We start from the raw sequence: 16,162 nt of genomic DNA, 5'->3' as shown, positions 1-16,162 counted from the left end.
TAGGGCAACTAGACAAGATCAGATTAGAAGCAGAAAGTATAACATAAGAAAGAGGTCCAGTGGAAAAGCAATTGAGAGAGTAAAATCCACAAAGAACACCACATGCGTAGAAGAGTTTGGATTCTCAAAGGAATACAAGCCACGTTTATCTGATGATACAATCGAGACAACTGAGAAATGTCTGTTAAGATATAACCTGACCAGATCAAGACAAGATTGTTGTTGTTGACGAGGTATTTCATAAGCATCAGGAAAGGAGTAAAGAAAAACATCAACAAGCTCACTTCAAAAGCAAATAATGCAATGGTCAAAAATGACATCAAACCTGCGTACAACATCACACGCCAACAGGCAAGTAGAAAGACCAACACATCCAAACTAGGGAAAGACAAAGATGGTAGTGATATAACAAACCTAGATCGACCACTTTTAAATGGAGAAAATATATCAGACGCTCCGGGGATCCCGATCTAAAACCCAAAAAAGACCTTGATGCGCATACTGACCCAATCAAAAATCATAAAAGCCCTACAGAGAACAAAGATTTTAAAAGCCCCAGGACCGGACGAAATTCCACCTATGGTCTTGAAGATAAACCCAGAAAACACCTAAAAAATATTGATTGATTAATTGATTTTTGGGGTTTTACGCCCGAGCAGAAATATTTCAGCTATATGCCGGCTACAAACATGAAACAGATGATAAAATGAAGACGGCATAATGATGAAATGGAAAATTGGATGGGACACAAGGATAATTTTGATTACCACTGGATATTAGGAGAGTTGGGAAGGGTCAGGTAATTTACCCTTCTGTTGCGGATCACAATGGTTCCTACTCCTGTAGCATAACCACAGATCGGTAATTTAACGTGCAAGGAACAAGACATCTTTCCCAACACGTTGCATCACTGTTGTTTTGTGGTCAGGTTTTTCGTATTATGGCCTGACAACCCTAGCGTGTGAAATGTTTGGGTTATCTCACTCTACCACCTGGGACACACAACCCAGTTGCTCTGTAGGCAGAGAGACCTAGCCGCCCGCCAGCGTTCTGGGCACTATTTCGTCGCCTTTTACCACAAGATTATCGCTGTTACGGGCATGTTCTTGTACAGCATATCGAAATTTACAATATATAAAACTGGTCATATTTATAATCACACTTTGACCCACAAGGGGCCCTACAACTTCTGGCATAAGCTGTTCGAACACATCTGGGAAACAGTGATAATCCCTGATGAATGGAGTTTAGGTTGCATCATTGAGCCTCCAAAGTAGGGTGACCTGAGCAACTGCCAAAAACTGATAAGGAACTCAGCTACTCTCCCTACCAAGTAAAATCCTAGCAAGAGTCATTCTGGAAAGAAACAATATATACAAACATCTGTGATGAGCAAGCAGAATTCCGATGCGGCCGATCATGTATTTGACCAAATTGCCACATTACGGGTTATCATCGAGAAGTCGATAGAATGGAAATCAACTCTCTACATCAACTTTGTGTAATTCAAGAAAGCCTTCGAACAATTTGACAGAAATACTCTTTGGAAGGAACTAAGACACTATAGAATCCCTGTCAAATCGTAAAGAACACTATAGAATCCCTGTCAAATAGCAAAGATTATTCATGGATTCTACGAAAACACCAAATGCCAAGTCATCTAAAATTCAACACTCTCAACATCCTTCAATGTGCCAAGGTTATCTCCTGTCGCCCATAATTTTCATTATAAGTGTGCAAGAATTTTTATTAGACATAATGTACAATAATCATGAATTACATCATGGATTGCTCTTTGTCTAATTGATATATTTTGGGGTACTATACAATGTGATCACTATAGATTGGACATGCATAATTGATTGTGACATGGGTTGCTTCCCTGCATAAGTCCCAGACTTTCTCGTGCTATTGCAGATTTGCAGGGAAGCTACCGGTCTCAATGAGTCCCGGACTTTCTTGTGCTATTGCAGGGAAAGCTTTCCATTCTGCATAAGTCCTATATATTCTCATGCTGGGTTATAGTTTAGAAAGAAAAAGCAGAACTTTATCCAATCCCTGGCTACAGGCAAAGCCATGTCTTGTTTAGGCCAAGTAAATTTCATCCAACCCTCACCAAAAATGTGGGATGGTTGGCAAGGATTTGGTTTTGGTTTTTACTCCTCAACTAATATTTGCTAGCCTAATTGTAGCTGTTTGACATGTTCTTAATCCATACCCACATCAGTTTTAGAGAGGAAACATTATTTTGGTCACCATAAAATGGAAGATTTGTATATTATAGTGCCTAAATACAAGAAAATGACGGAAAAAAATCTTTATTTTGAAATTTTCATCCCCTTTGAGATGTTAATCTACTAATTAATTTTATTTAGTCATAACAAGAATGAAATATCTGATTGATCTTAATATCTATACTCCCTTGATAGTTATATAATATTTCCATTTTTTTTTGTTTATCATAAATTTGACTTGCAAAAAAAAATCTGCAATATTCTTGAAAAAAAATTAATTCTTCTGTTATTGGAAAAAAAAATAATTTTAAGAGGAGCAGAAAAATAATATTTAGCAACATTGAAAATCCCAGCCTCCAAGAGTTTTCAGTAGATGTTAAATAGGAAATGGCCGATTCAGTAAACGCATTCGGCTACTAGTTATAGCAGTAATAAGACCTACACTGCTATCACACTCTCCAATGAAGGGATAGTGGAAACGAAGACTTTCTGCTCTCCTCTTTTAGTCTCTCTGCCAACCCGTGCAGGTCCGGGTGTCAAAAGAATAGGCCTGCAGCAGCGCTAAGCTTGTCGTAAAAGGCGACTAAATAGTGCTCAGAACCCTAGCCGGTAGCTAGGTTACTCTGCTGACAGAGCAACTGCGTTGTGTGCCCCAAATGGGGAATGGAGTACCCCTGGCGTGTTACATGCTGGGGTTGTCAGGCTATAATACGGAAAACCTGACCGCAAACTATAGTGGTGCACCGTGTTGGGAAATATGTCCCGTTCCTTGCACGTTAAAAAACATACTATGGTATTCTCCCGGAGTAGGAACCATAGGGCTCCCCCACAGGAGGCTAAATTGCCCGACCCTACCCACCTCCCTATTTCCAGTTGCAATCAAAATTTCTCGACCCCATTATCCTTGTGTCCCATCCCATTTTTCATTTCATCATCATTTCATGTTCATTTTATCATCCACCTCATGTTCACCTCCTGAATATAGCTGAAATATTGCTGCTCGGGCGTTAAACCCCAACAAACAAACAAACAAACAAACTTTAGTCTCTCTGCCAAAGATTGTGATCTACCGTCTATATTCTGGATCCCTAAACTCAACAACAATCCTTACAAAGAAGGCTACATAGCTGGATCTGCAAGATGCACAGCTATTAAAGAGGGTTTCCAGTCCTATTACGACACTTGTTACTCCCGTAGTGGGATTAATTCAGTGTGGATCCTGAAAATTCGACAGATTTTCCGAAAACACTCAATTCAAATTATTATTAGAAAACAATAGCATAAAAACCTATGATTTTTCAACTTTTTATATTTCCTTCCCCATACTTATTTTAAATAGCCACTCATAAAACATCATATATCGTTGTTTCTCTGAAAAAAAGACGGTACACCTATATACAAATATGTAGTTCTTGGAAGAGATCCCTCACACTTGTAAAGAACGATTCCAAATCATTTTCCAAATACATCGAAGAAGATACTTTCAAAATGATAATACACATTTGTACAGTGAGGTGGACCCATTTATCTGATCCAAAAAAGTAACATCGTTTAGCTAGATCCATTAATCTGATTGTTCCCTATATAGATGACTAATTATCGTTAAACAATCGTAGTTTCGGGGCTCGCTTCCGTATATCACATTTACCCCAAAGAACTTGAGATAAAGGATACTAGAGACACTATGAAGTCAGCCGTATATTTTGACTTTCACTAAGACATCGATGGTAAAAGAAAACTATTGACCAAACTATACGACAAACATGATTTCGTTCCGCATTGTCAACATGCATGTAATCTGTGTCAACATCCTTTTATCACCTGTGTATGGAGTTTTCATATCACAACTCATACGTTATGCCAGAGCTTGCAATAACTGCACAGACGTTTTGTACCGCGCTAGGCCTCTTACAATAAGGCTTCTGGAACAGGGTTACAGGATTGAGGACATCACTACAGAAGTGCAAAGTAAGCTCGTGGATTGTTACGATGTATCCAGCTGTACAATGAGATATGATTTGTTCAACGTGTCATAGTTTCTCTTCCTTCTTTCCTTTAGTCTGTACTTTACTTATTATGGGCCGGTGGGTGTTTCTAGAAAACCAGACGACGCTATCCCTATCGGTGCACCTGGTTAATTTTCCCAGATTTTAGTCCGAGTTGCCCATTTATTCTTGTTACTTTGTATGTATTATTTTATGTTCTTTGCTATGTGGGTCTGTTTGGTTTCCGGTAAAATCTTGGTTCCCTTGATTACACGAAGTGTTGTTTAGCATTATCCCTAAGTGAGTTTTTAGAAATAAACAGATATAGTTTGGTAAACAAAACATACAGGGACAATGTCCTCTGCAGCATTTCCCTTAAACAGGTTCATTCCTAAAAGTTTCACTTCTATATTTTTGGTATTGTTTTTTAATTCCTTGTACCAGTAATTATAGTTTCAATATTCATTTGAGTTTAAAAACAAAAACTAGCTTTCCCAATGTGTGTTGTGAAAACAGACTGTGATATTCCATACTGTCTTTAGTCAGGCAGGATCTAAATTTTTATTACTGATGCTAAAACAAAACTTAACAGAGCCCAGTGTCATAAACAATCTCAAACTGAGATTTTCCTCAAATCTTTCCTCAACTCAAATTGCGACCAATCAGATCACTTGAGATTTGTATTTAAGGAAAAACTCAAAGATTTGAGGACAGAAAGTAATACAAAAACCATGCATATAGTTGTCTGACTCAGAATAATGCTGTGGGTGATTAAGGGGTCAGAAGATGTTTTTATTTTTAATACATTGTTTAGATTGTTTCAGAGTTCAGAAATTTCACCAAAGGTTTCATAAATTCTGTCTTCTAGTAGTGGAAAATCAAAGTTCTATTGGACCTTTTATTTAAAAAGGGTTTCAAGGATTGAACCTGGGCAATATACTAACGGAGGATAGAGCATTGGTGATGGAGGCCATAGAATGCACCATTATTCTACCTACAAGGAAAATAACTTTAATTTTTCCAAAACTATTATCATAGAACCAAGGCTGTACAAAATATTTCTAGGTTTTCAGACCACTTTTAAAAAAAAACAAGTTGATGTGGGAGGGTGGCCTTTATTTTGTCAGAAACAAATAGATCTCTTCTGTGAAACATTTCATGATATATACTGCTCAAGCTGATAAATATGTATTATAGAGTTCATAAAACAATGCATGTGGAGGTAAAATTGTGTATCATACTCCATGGCATCAAAGCAATTTGGCATGATTTTAATCTGTCAAACTACTGCATCTAAAGCATTTTAAACCTTTCCTTCCAGCATGCAAACAATCCTGATGACAAATTTATCAAATGGAAAAAGGAAAAATATCCAGCTTTTTTTATTTTTGATTTTTTTTCCAGCAGAATAAAAATCTCTAATGCAGGAGTGATTTAGGGATGAGGTGGTGCATGAGAACCTATACCATTTTTTACAGCCAAATCAGATTATGTTACTTGATATCCACTGAAGCACTAAATTGAAATTTTCCATGAATCTTTAAAAGACAGCTTCTTAAAAATATTGGTATGTTCATGTTTACCTGACCCTTCTTTTAACCAACAGGCCCCAGTGACACAAAACTTGAAAAATATGCCTAAGAATATTCTTAACATCAACAGTAACTCAAATAATCAAAGTCGCCGAAAATGATGTTAAAATTTTTTTTTCAGAATTAAGCATTTTTTTTTAGTTTTGTGATACTGGGGCCAGGTATTTGAGGTTTACCTGTTTTCTCTTTCATACATCTCCCTAGTACTGGTTCTCAGTCTGTCTATTTCTGAGTTGGTTTTAGTTCTGATCTGTTCCAGTTCCTCTTTCAATTTGTTCTCATACTCAGTTTTGTACTGGTCCCTGTGAAATTATAATACACAATTATATCAAATGATATCATTTAAGATTTTTGAAGGCAAAAAATCATAAAGACAATCATCTCAGGATGTCTCATACAATTGTCATTCATTTAAGTTAGTTTAGTTATTTCAAAATACGGATTTTCTACTTTAAATCACAATCAGAGTGGTATTGAAAAGCATAATTTTGATAATGGCAATTTTTTTTTGTTTTTTGTTTTTTGGTTTTTTTTTTGTTTGTTTTTTGTTTGTTTTTTTTTTGCATAAATCTTTCGACGGGGAACATATTCTTGGAATTGATTTTTGTAAATGAAATTTAAGATTTATAAATTATGTCGCTTTATTTGCCAAGAGTACTTACTTTGTGTAATCTGTAACTCAAGAGTTAATATATATATATATATATATAAGCACAGTGTGTATATGCACACTGAACATGTGCAGCTACATATTTATCAATTAGAAATAAAGGAATTTTTATGGTGCTTCATTTGGGCCTTTGTTCCTTGTTGATATGATAAATGGCATGTACTGAAATTATCCTTACTGGTATATTACTCATGCTATGTTAAAATTATATGCTCGCCAAAGTTTGTGTTCATTAGCTTAAACAAAACTACCATGTTGAACTATATTTTTTTACCAACAAGAAGCACAACATGCTCCTCAATCGAATAAGTATATTACAAGTTAAATAATTTTAATGGTGCTAGATATCGGGTATTAGAATCATGTTAACATTGTAAAAGAAATTGATATTATAAATGGCACTTTTAAGGTTTTTGCATGGATGTTGAATATGCTTGTTTTCTTCTCCAGAGTTACAGCAACATGAAGTTGACAATTGGAAACACGCTTTAAAAACGTTTGTACCGACCAGAGCATCAGCTGCTGTAAAGGAATCTATTAGGACAAATCAGTGTGTTGTTATAACAGGACCTCCTGGTTGTGGTAAAACTGTAACTGCTATCCATGTTATCCGCTATATGACTGAGTCAGAGGGATATGATTTGATGCTTGTGTGTGACATAAATGACACAATAAGATATTCAAAACCAAAAGGAAAAAAATTGCTTTTCATCGATGATATTTTTGGAAAACATTTTATTGAAGAGCATAACAGAGATTGGTGGGGAAAACAAAACCAGCGAGTTCAAATCTTATTGTCTAGAAATAAGGATTTAAAACTTATAGCCACATGTAGGTCATATGTATATAATCTAATTGATGATAGGTGTCTATTGCCTTTTATTGAAATATGTTTTCTGTCTGAAGGTATTTGTCTTAACATAAGTGAAAGGCGAAGTATTGGACATTCTTATATCGGTGATGAAATTAATGGGCTAGGTGATAAGGTACTTATGGAATTCGATTTTTTTCCAGAACTATGTTATTATTGTAGTGTAAAAACAGCAGGTGGATTTGAAGAGGTTGTAAATCCTCGCATGTATATAAAGTATGAAATAGACCAATTGTTCAAACACTTGGATATCAATTTCATAATATTTTCATTGATAGTTATTTTAGGCAATTCAATCAAAATTGACCTACTCACAAACGAAAATCATAAGGATAATGATAAGCTAAATTTTTTGTTTCGTGAAGTTGGTCTTAAATCAGCTCCTAGTAAACAATTACTTTTAAAGTACTTGGTGTCATTGAAAGGTTCCTTTGTAGTTGAAAAAAACACAATGTATAAATTCAAAAGTGAAAAATTATTCAATGGTATAACATTTTGTATTAGTAAATATATTATGAAATCATTACTTAAGTATGGGAAATGGTCAGTTTTAAAGGACAGATTTACACTTGATCAATTTAGTAAATATAGAGCAACAAATCAATGTGTATCAATTCCACCACGTTTTGATCAACTCTACTTCGATCGTTTGTTAATGGATATAAAGTCAGGATTATTTTGGGATGTATTCTTGGACACCAACAATAATCTCCCAGAATTTAGAAACCTATTTCTAGACTATCTACGGGACAATTTTACTTGTAAAGATTTTAAAGAGGACACAAACAAGTCCACTGTATTACATGCTGTGGCTGATCAAGGATATGACGATTATGTTAAGTTTTTTGCTGATTTGGACCGGTCGAGGGTAAACATGAAGGATAATAATGAAAATACCCCTCTTCATCTTGCAGCAATTAAAGGACACAAAGCTGTGGTTGAAGTATTGTTAAAAAGGAATGGATTTTTTGATGCAACGAATAAAAAAGGAAATACACCGTTACATCTTGCATGTGCAGGAGGTTATGTTGAAACAGTTGTATCTCTCTTGTCAAAGAAAGCCGCAATTAAACAAAACCCTTTTACTTTAGATACAGCGCTGCACTTGGTTTGTAATAATGGACACATAAATTTAGCTTTAATATTATTGCAAAAAAATGCGAAAGTAAATGTTTCTGATCAGAAAGGTCTAAAACCATTACATTTAGCATGTCGGAAAGGACATATTGAAATATGTAAGTTACTTCTGTCCCATGATGCAAATATCGATTGTGTAGATAACAAAAGAAGAACTGCATTATATCATGCATGTGAATTGAACAAATTAGATGTTGTTAAACTTCTTCTCGAACAAAAAGCAAATCCTAATATAGATACATTAGATGGGAAAAAAAATCCTATTCACATTGTATGTGAAAAGGGTTATTTAGAAATCACAACGGAACTGTTGAAAAAAATGTTATGGTTGACAAAGGTGATGAGAAAGGCAATACTCCGTTATATCTTGCAGCAATGAACGGACATTCAGAAATAGTGAACCTTTTGCTTTTGAAACATGCTGATATTAACTTTTGTAATAATGGGATGAATTCACCTCTTCATGCTGCAACTAGTCGTGGACACACTGATGTCGTAAAATGTTTGCTTGAATACAACGCAGACAAAAACTGTGTAAACAAGGAAACACATACCCCGCTTCATATTGCATGTCAAAAAAGACATACAGATATTGTTGAACTTTTGTTAAAACGCAAAGATGTAGAAGGGGAAAATGTAAATACCTCACAAAAAGTTACTGCTTTGAATATGAAAGATAACTACGGTAGAACACCGCTACATATTGCATGTGAGAACGGACACATTCCTATACTGAAGTTACTTTTAGATCAAGGTGTAAACACGGAGTGCCTTGACAGTGATGGTTTGAATGCAATTTACATTGCATGTCGGGAAGGGTTCTCCGACATATTACGGCTGTTATTAAAACATACCACTAATGTGAACACTACAGACAGGGATTTATGGACTCCACTATACGTTGCATGCTATGAGAACAGAACCGACATTGTTAAAATACTAATAGAGAATAATGCTGATGTAAAGAAGGCCAATAAAGATGGCGAGACACCACTCCATCAAATTGCCACTTCTGGGAATGATTCACTTACCAAATTATTGGTTACTTGTGGTGCCAATATTAATCAGAAGAATAATTTAGGAGAAACACCTCTGTGGAAAAGTGCCATAAATTGACATAAATCCGTAACGCGATATTTAGTTCAACATGGTGCTGAAACTGACGTCAGTGATTGTTTTGGAAACAGCCTTGAAACTGTGGTTAGAAGAATTAATAACGACGACCATGTTGAAATAGTTGATATATTGTTAGGGGAAAATGAAAGTGCTCTTTGATATATGTGCGCTATGCTCTTTTGTATTGAAAGGACGTGTTAGTCAACTGCCACTATTTTTAGGGGATTCCACCATGAGAGCTTCTAAGGTAACGTTTCTTGAGAGCAATTTCTACCTGCACTTAGAGATCGGCGGTAAAGGAAAAATATTGACCAAACATTAAGACAAACGTGATGACTTTTCATTTAGAATTCTCCACTTTCCTTTAACCTGTGGCAACATCGCTACAGCACCTGCGTATGGAGTTTTCATATCACAACTCATACGTTATGCCAGACTTACCGTAACTATGCAGGCTTTTTGTATCGCGCTAGACTTCATACAACTAGGCTTCTGGAACAGGGTTATGTTGCTACAAGATTGAAGTCATCACTACAGAAGTTTTATGGCCGTCATCATAAACTCGTGGATCGTGGCGACGCATCCATCTGCACCTTGAAGACTGATTTTTTGAACGGGTCTTAGTTTTCATTTCCTCTTTCGTATACCCCAGACTTTTTGTGAGCAACTCGGTGAGTGTTTCTAGAAAAGCTGAGGACGATTACCCTGCCGGTAAACCTGTTCCATGTTCCTAGTTTTTAATGGAGTCCTAGTTGCTCATTTACTTCTGTTACTTCATTATTTCAGTTACTTCATGTTCTTTGTTGTGTTTGTCTGTTGTCCATGTCTGTCTTTGTCCCTGGATTACATTCGTTTGATTTCCGCTAGAATTTTGGTTCCATTGATTGTAAACTCTTCCATTTATAACTTAACTTCATTGTATCTTACCTTTAAAATACCAAAAAAATCGAGATAAATTTGAAAACCCATTAAAAGGCTTTATAGAATTGTTATGCCTAAGTAATCTTTAAAAAAACCTCGAGCATTTTAAAATGTTGGCATGTATCAAAACAGACTTGCATTTATTACAATTTTAAACTAGAAAACTTTGAAGCAAGTGTAAACATATTTTTTTTTTTTTTTGGGGGGGGGTGATCTATCGGTTTATGCCTGGAACTTCTCTACTGCTTTTGAACACTACACAAAAATATAGTCCAAATGAAATTACTTTTATATAACTCAGTACGTCTTTAATGACCTTTTTAATATGTTTCTGACAATTATTCAGCTTGATAATATTCTATTACTTCTGGGGAAAAAATAAAGACCTGGTCTTTAAATAAACTGAAAATTTGAGGGACTCCTTTTTCGATGTTTAGTAATAAATTAGCATTAAGGGAATGAAATTCTTGTAGTAATGTGTCGGAAGTATTAAATGTGCTAAGCATTTTCCACTGCATACAATATCAGTAAAAAAAAACGCTTATCAAGGAGTTATCAAGGTTATCAAAGTTTTGTAACTCCTTGATCTTATCTTTTATGTTTAATAAACAGAAAGTTAAAAAAGCAGTAAAATTTGCGGGAAAATTCAAATTGCTGAAAGTGTCTATTTTTGAAAGTCTTATATTGATGAAGAAAATTATGTTTTAAAGCTGAACTATATGTAAGTTCTGTTTGAGTGTAATTACACTGTAGGATAATACTGTTTTGTAGAACGTCTGAATTTGATTGTAAATAAATTGTTGGACAGTTTTTTTAAGAATTGGGAAAAAGGTGATACAAAACAAAATTTGCAAATGTTTGTGAAGTTCGACACTGTTTAAATGTCGATTACAGTTTATACTTGGAACATCAGAAATAAATTTTATTGATTGACATTCAGTTTAGACATGTTATAATATATCATAATAATATGGGAAATGCCCATGTATGATTATATTATATTATATTATATTATATTATATTATAGTTTTATTTTACGTCATGTAATCTTTGAATTTTGTTCATGCTACAATTTGCACAAGAATCCAAAAACCCCACTGCTAACAGCACTTTGATTTTGAATACGTGAAAAGTACCGCCATTGTTATAAACTTGAAATTAATGCAAAATAGCTTTGTAGAGAAAAATTAAAAATGAAATGCATATTTTTACTCCTAAAGGTAATCATATAAATACAATAAAAGTTTTTACTTCCTTTGATGATATTTTAAAAAATAATAAGGAATAATTCAGAAGGCAAGTAAAACAGCTATATGTAGCATTGATAGAAGAACAGAAGAAATTGATCAAATACTCAACTCCGACCGTTTGATGTTAAGGTAGTCCCAAAATACACTGTTATATAAGTGTTGTGTAATGACAATGTACAATGTAATGATGTGCAACCTCTTTTGTTCAATATGTTATAAGATTGTTTTGCAAGAGTAATTAAGGGAACCAAGGTTATAGCGGTAGTCAAAAGAATGCTATCCAGGGACAAAGACCAGACATGGAAAACAGACATGCAGACGTACTCTTTGCTCTATTGTTAATGGAGAACTTGGCAAGTATCCTATTGATATGCTGTTGATCCATGTTGTAGTAATTACCCTTTTGGTGTTTTTGATGTTATCACTTTCAAAAATCGTCTCCTCAGAATCTTCTGTGCTGTAATCAATTAACGAAAGTTGGTATGTTCACCATCAGATGGATTAATGTCGACATTTTCAAAATAATAAGAAACAGATTTTTATATGGTTTTTCACCTGTACAACTTTGAAAGTCTTCTCTGAAATCATGAGACAAAATTTAAAGAAAGTATGACAGTTTGCATAATTTTTTAAGGGTATTTTGCACAAACTGATCATTTGAATTTTATATTTTTCATTGGTTAAACAAAACAAACATGGCCGCCGTTACTAGAAATAGAATATAGAGGGTCAATATATATTTTTTTGCAATAATTCAAAAACTGTTGAATATAGCAAAATTCTGATGGAGAGTAGCATTGTTCACCACCAAAAGAAGGACTTGTGCCGAAATTTTCAAAGTGATTCGTCGTCCGATGTAAGGATAATGACCTCTGAAATAGATTTTTTCTATCGTTCTTCACCCTTACAAATTCAAAAATCTTTTCTGAAACCGTGGGACAAAATTTATAAAAAGTTGGCATAATTGTTTTTTAGGAAATTCAGCACAAACTGATCATATAATTCTTTTTTCATCGGCCAAAAATCATGACTGTTATTACTAAAAATAGAACATTGGGATCAAAATGCTTTTTTTGCTTTTTTTCCCTCAACTTCAGAATTATATAAACATAACAATTGAGTTGTCTGCCAGTTTTGATTTTTTAGGCCATTTTCGGACCATTTTCGCCAGTTGATCGAATTTCAGTGATTCTTGGATTCTTCAAGTAACATTGTGATTTCAATTGGATGGTTACGACGATAGTTTGTTCTGGTTGGTCATTTTCTCGCTATCTTTTGTTCTTGCTTTGATTTCAATGATACTTGGTTTAGTTAGTAAACATTGTCTCCTGAATTGAAAGATGGTGACGGAAATGTTGTATAGCCAAGGTTTAACTTTATTTTATGTTTTTTTTAAGCAAATGCATTCTGGGCAAATGACCTCTCAGAGCCAGTGGAATAAAACGGCATAGCGGTAGTCCTGCTCAATTTTTTCAGAGGTTCTTAAACACTTAAAAGGCAGTTCCAACATTTTACAGTGCCTTAGGTACTCGTTTGAACTGACAGCATTCATTAATATACTAAGATAATTGGAAATGGTTTGCCAGGTGCGCAATTCAGGATTTTTGAGAGCCTTTTGTTTACTGTAACTTGTTCTGAACCAGGGACATTTTAGTCTTTATCTGAATGATATTGCAACTAATCCAAATACATTGAAATTTCGTCAATGTGAATGTGTAACCGTGGAAAATATGAATTTGACCATTTGCACCATCGGATTTGGGTAAAAGACAAGATTTTCAATATCACATTGGTAAATTGAGTTATAATGTCATTAAAATTCACTGATATTGAACTTTTCAAGAGAAAATAACTGCCGAAATCTTCATTTGTCTTACATTCTTTTTTAGTGTATTAGAGCAAATTTTAGTATCAAATAATTGTCTTTTCCAGTAGAGAAGGTATCCATGAATTAAATTTTATTGTCATATCGGTGGTTTTTTTTTTAACACGCATGTTTCCGATGTTTCCCTTTTTGCTTGATTTGTACAAAAACTTGCGTTTAAAGTTGCAAGGTTTGGTAAAAAAGTAGTTTTTCAATCGTCCCAGTACTGTCTTTGTTCATACGCCATTATTTTTTGCCAAGCTGATTTCAATGACTCACAATATTGTCTATTTATTTTTTCTTGTGTATACATTATATTATTGCTTATGTTCACATACTTTTACCTTAAGAAATAAAACTTCAAAGTGCAAGACTTTTTTCTTGATCTTAATTCAGCAAACAAACTTAAAAAATTAAGCTAGAATGTGGAAAACGAACTGCCGAAATAAACTTCTCAACTAAGACAACATCCGAAAAATGGCAATATTAATATCACAGGTCATTATGGAATTTGAAAGAAAATATATCAGTATGCAAAATTCAATTTTCAGCCCTATGTTATCCTATTACCGGTAATGCATGTTTGAAATTTAAAAATACGGATCGCCAACGACTTCCAGAAGATAAATCACTTTCAAAGACAACATTTATGTAAATAATTAGGTTGTTCAGTAGCTTTACATTACATATAGATAACACTCCCTTCATCTAATTATCTAATTACCTTTTTTCCACCTACTCCATGCATGTTTTCATCCTGTGGTAGTGTCTAAGTGCCTGATATTTTATAAAACATAGTATTTGGCTGTTAGTTTTGGAAAGGCACCTATGATATTTACTAAAACTCAGTAATATTTTTGTTCAGTATGTTACCATGCCTACTGGATTTTATAAGAATAATCACTAAATTAATTATAAATGACTTAAACCTCCACACACCAAGGATTTAAAAAATATGTACTTTTTTATGACGAAACACTAGAAATTTCTGTGTGGACTGCCTCAAAACAGCTTTATTTCAACAAAATGAAAACCAAATTTTCAGAAATGACCTAACTGCATTGTACTACCTTATTCGTAGATTAGTAATTGTCAGGTTTGTTTGTTTGTTTGTTGGGGTTTAACGTCCGAGCGAACGTCCTATATTCAGACAATGAACATGAAATGGATGATAAAATGAACATGAAATGAAAAAAAAAGGATGGGTCACAAGGATAATAGGGTCGACATATTTTGATTGCCACTGGAAAAAGGGGAATGGGTAAGGTCGGGGATTTAGCCTCCTGTGGCGGAGCGCAAAGGTTCCTACTCCTATCGAATACCACAGCAGGGTTCTTTAACGTGCAAGGAACGTAGCATCTTTCCCAACACGGTGCACCACTATGGTTTGCAGTCAGGGTCTTGTACGGTTACTTCCGAATAAGTGCGTACTTACACGGTTACATTACGATTTTGCTAAGGATAGAGCACGATGTTCTACGAATGGGTAACGGAAAGGTACGACCCAATTACGTTGAATTTCTGATTGATAAGGATCAGACAAGTTTCCCAAGAATTTTTACGGTTTACTACTTGTGTAGTAAGTTAAATCCCGATAAAAGACGGATTATAACGGTCCAGTGTAAGCTCAATGGAGCACTGTCATAAGAACATGACAACACTTGCAGGCATCAAACTGTCACCAAAATGACATCAAAATGACACCAGAATTTTGTATAAATATCCTGCACATGTAGTGCCAAAGGTATTTATTTGTCTTGTCGTAGATACATTAGGTCATCAGTCCTAACTAAACGATTAACAACTCATATTTGCAGTTAGTTGGCTTGGTCTTGATATTGATAAGACTCGAAATGCAAGAACAGTGATTGAGCTTCTTGGTGACACATGTAGGGAGGGACGGAGGCAGAGGAGATGGTGGACTAGGGACTGGCCTCTCCGAAGACCTATCAATGGGCAGTACGAGACCCTAATGGCTGAAATTATATTAGAAAATCCAGGGCATTTAAAAACTTTGTGCAGATAGACCCATACATGTTTCAGGAACTTCTTCATGTTATTGGTCCTAGGATTACTAAGAATAACACCTGCAATAGGCAGTCCATCGATCCTGGATTTAGACTATCGATCACATTGAGATATTTGGCTACAAGGAACAGTTACCGAACATTGATGTATGGTTTTTTAATTGATCACAACACAATAAGTGGTATTGTTCGAGATATTTGCGAGGCAATTGTTTCAATGGGTGCCGAGGAGTATAACCAGACCCCTACTGACCCTGAACAATGGCTGCCTATAGCTGAGCAGTTTCAAGCGAGATGTCAGTTTCTCCATACACTTGGTGCTCTGTATGGCAAACATGTAGCCATATGGTGTCTTCCGAAGTGAGGTTCCCTTTACTACAATTACAAAGGATATCATTCAGTAGTAGTTCTGATGGCCCTCGTCGACGTCGATTACAAATTTCGATGGGTGAATATTGGTGCTTAAGGTGGATGCTCTGACGCTCAGATTTAGAA

The 16,162-nt window shown here is 34.9% G+C and overlaps 1 pseudogene across 1 annotated transcript in view; it reads left to right on the top strand.

The window, feature by feature from the left end:
* LOC148604503 (uncharacterized) overlaps nt 1-14,011 on the top strand; it is a 38,892-nt pseudogene extending 24,881 nt beyond the window's left edge. The window contains exon 10 of the transcript XR_015916211.1: nt 6,932-14,011. The product of XR_015916211.1 is annotated as an uncharacterized LOC148604503 (transcript). The remainder of the gene's footprint in view (nt 1-6,931) is intronic.
* Nucleotides 14,012-16,162: the final 2,151 nt, after the last annotated feature.

This window comes from Perna viridis, chromosome 10, assembly GCF_037379345.1.
Source record: "Perna viridis isolate PV_CMFRI_1.1 ecotype Kerala chromosome 10, ASM3737934v1, whole genome shotgun sequence".
NCBI lineage: Eukaryota > Metazoa > Mollusca > Bivalvia > Mytilida > Mytilidae > Perna > Perna viridis.
Note: the sequence above shows the minus strand (reverse complement) of the source record. Positions and strands in the feature narration are given on the sequence as shown.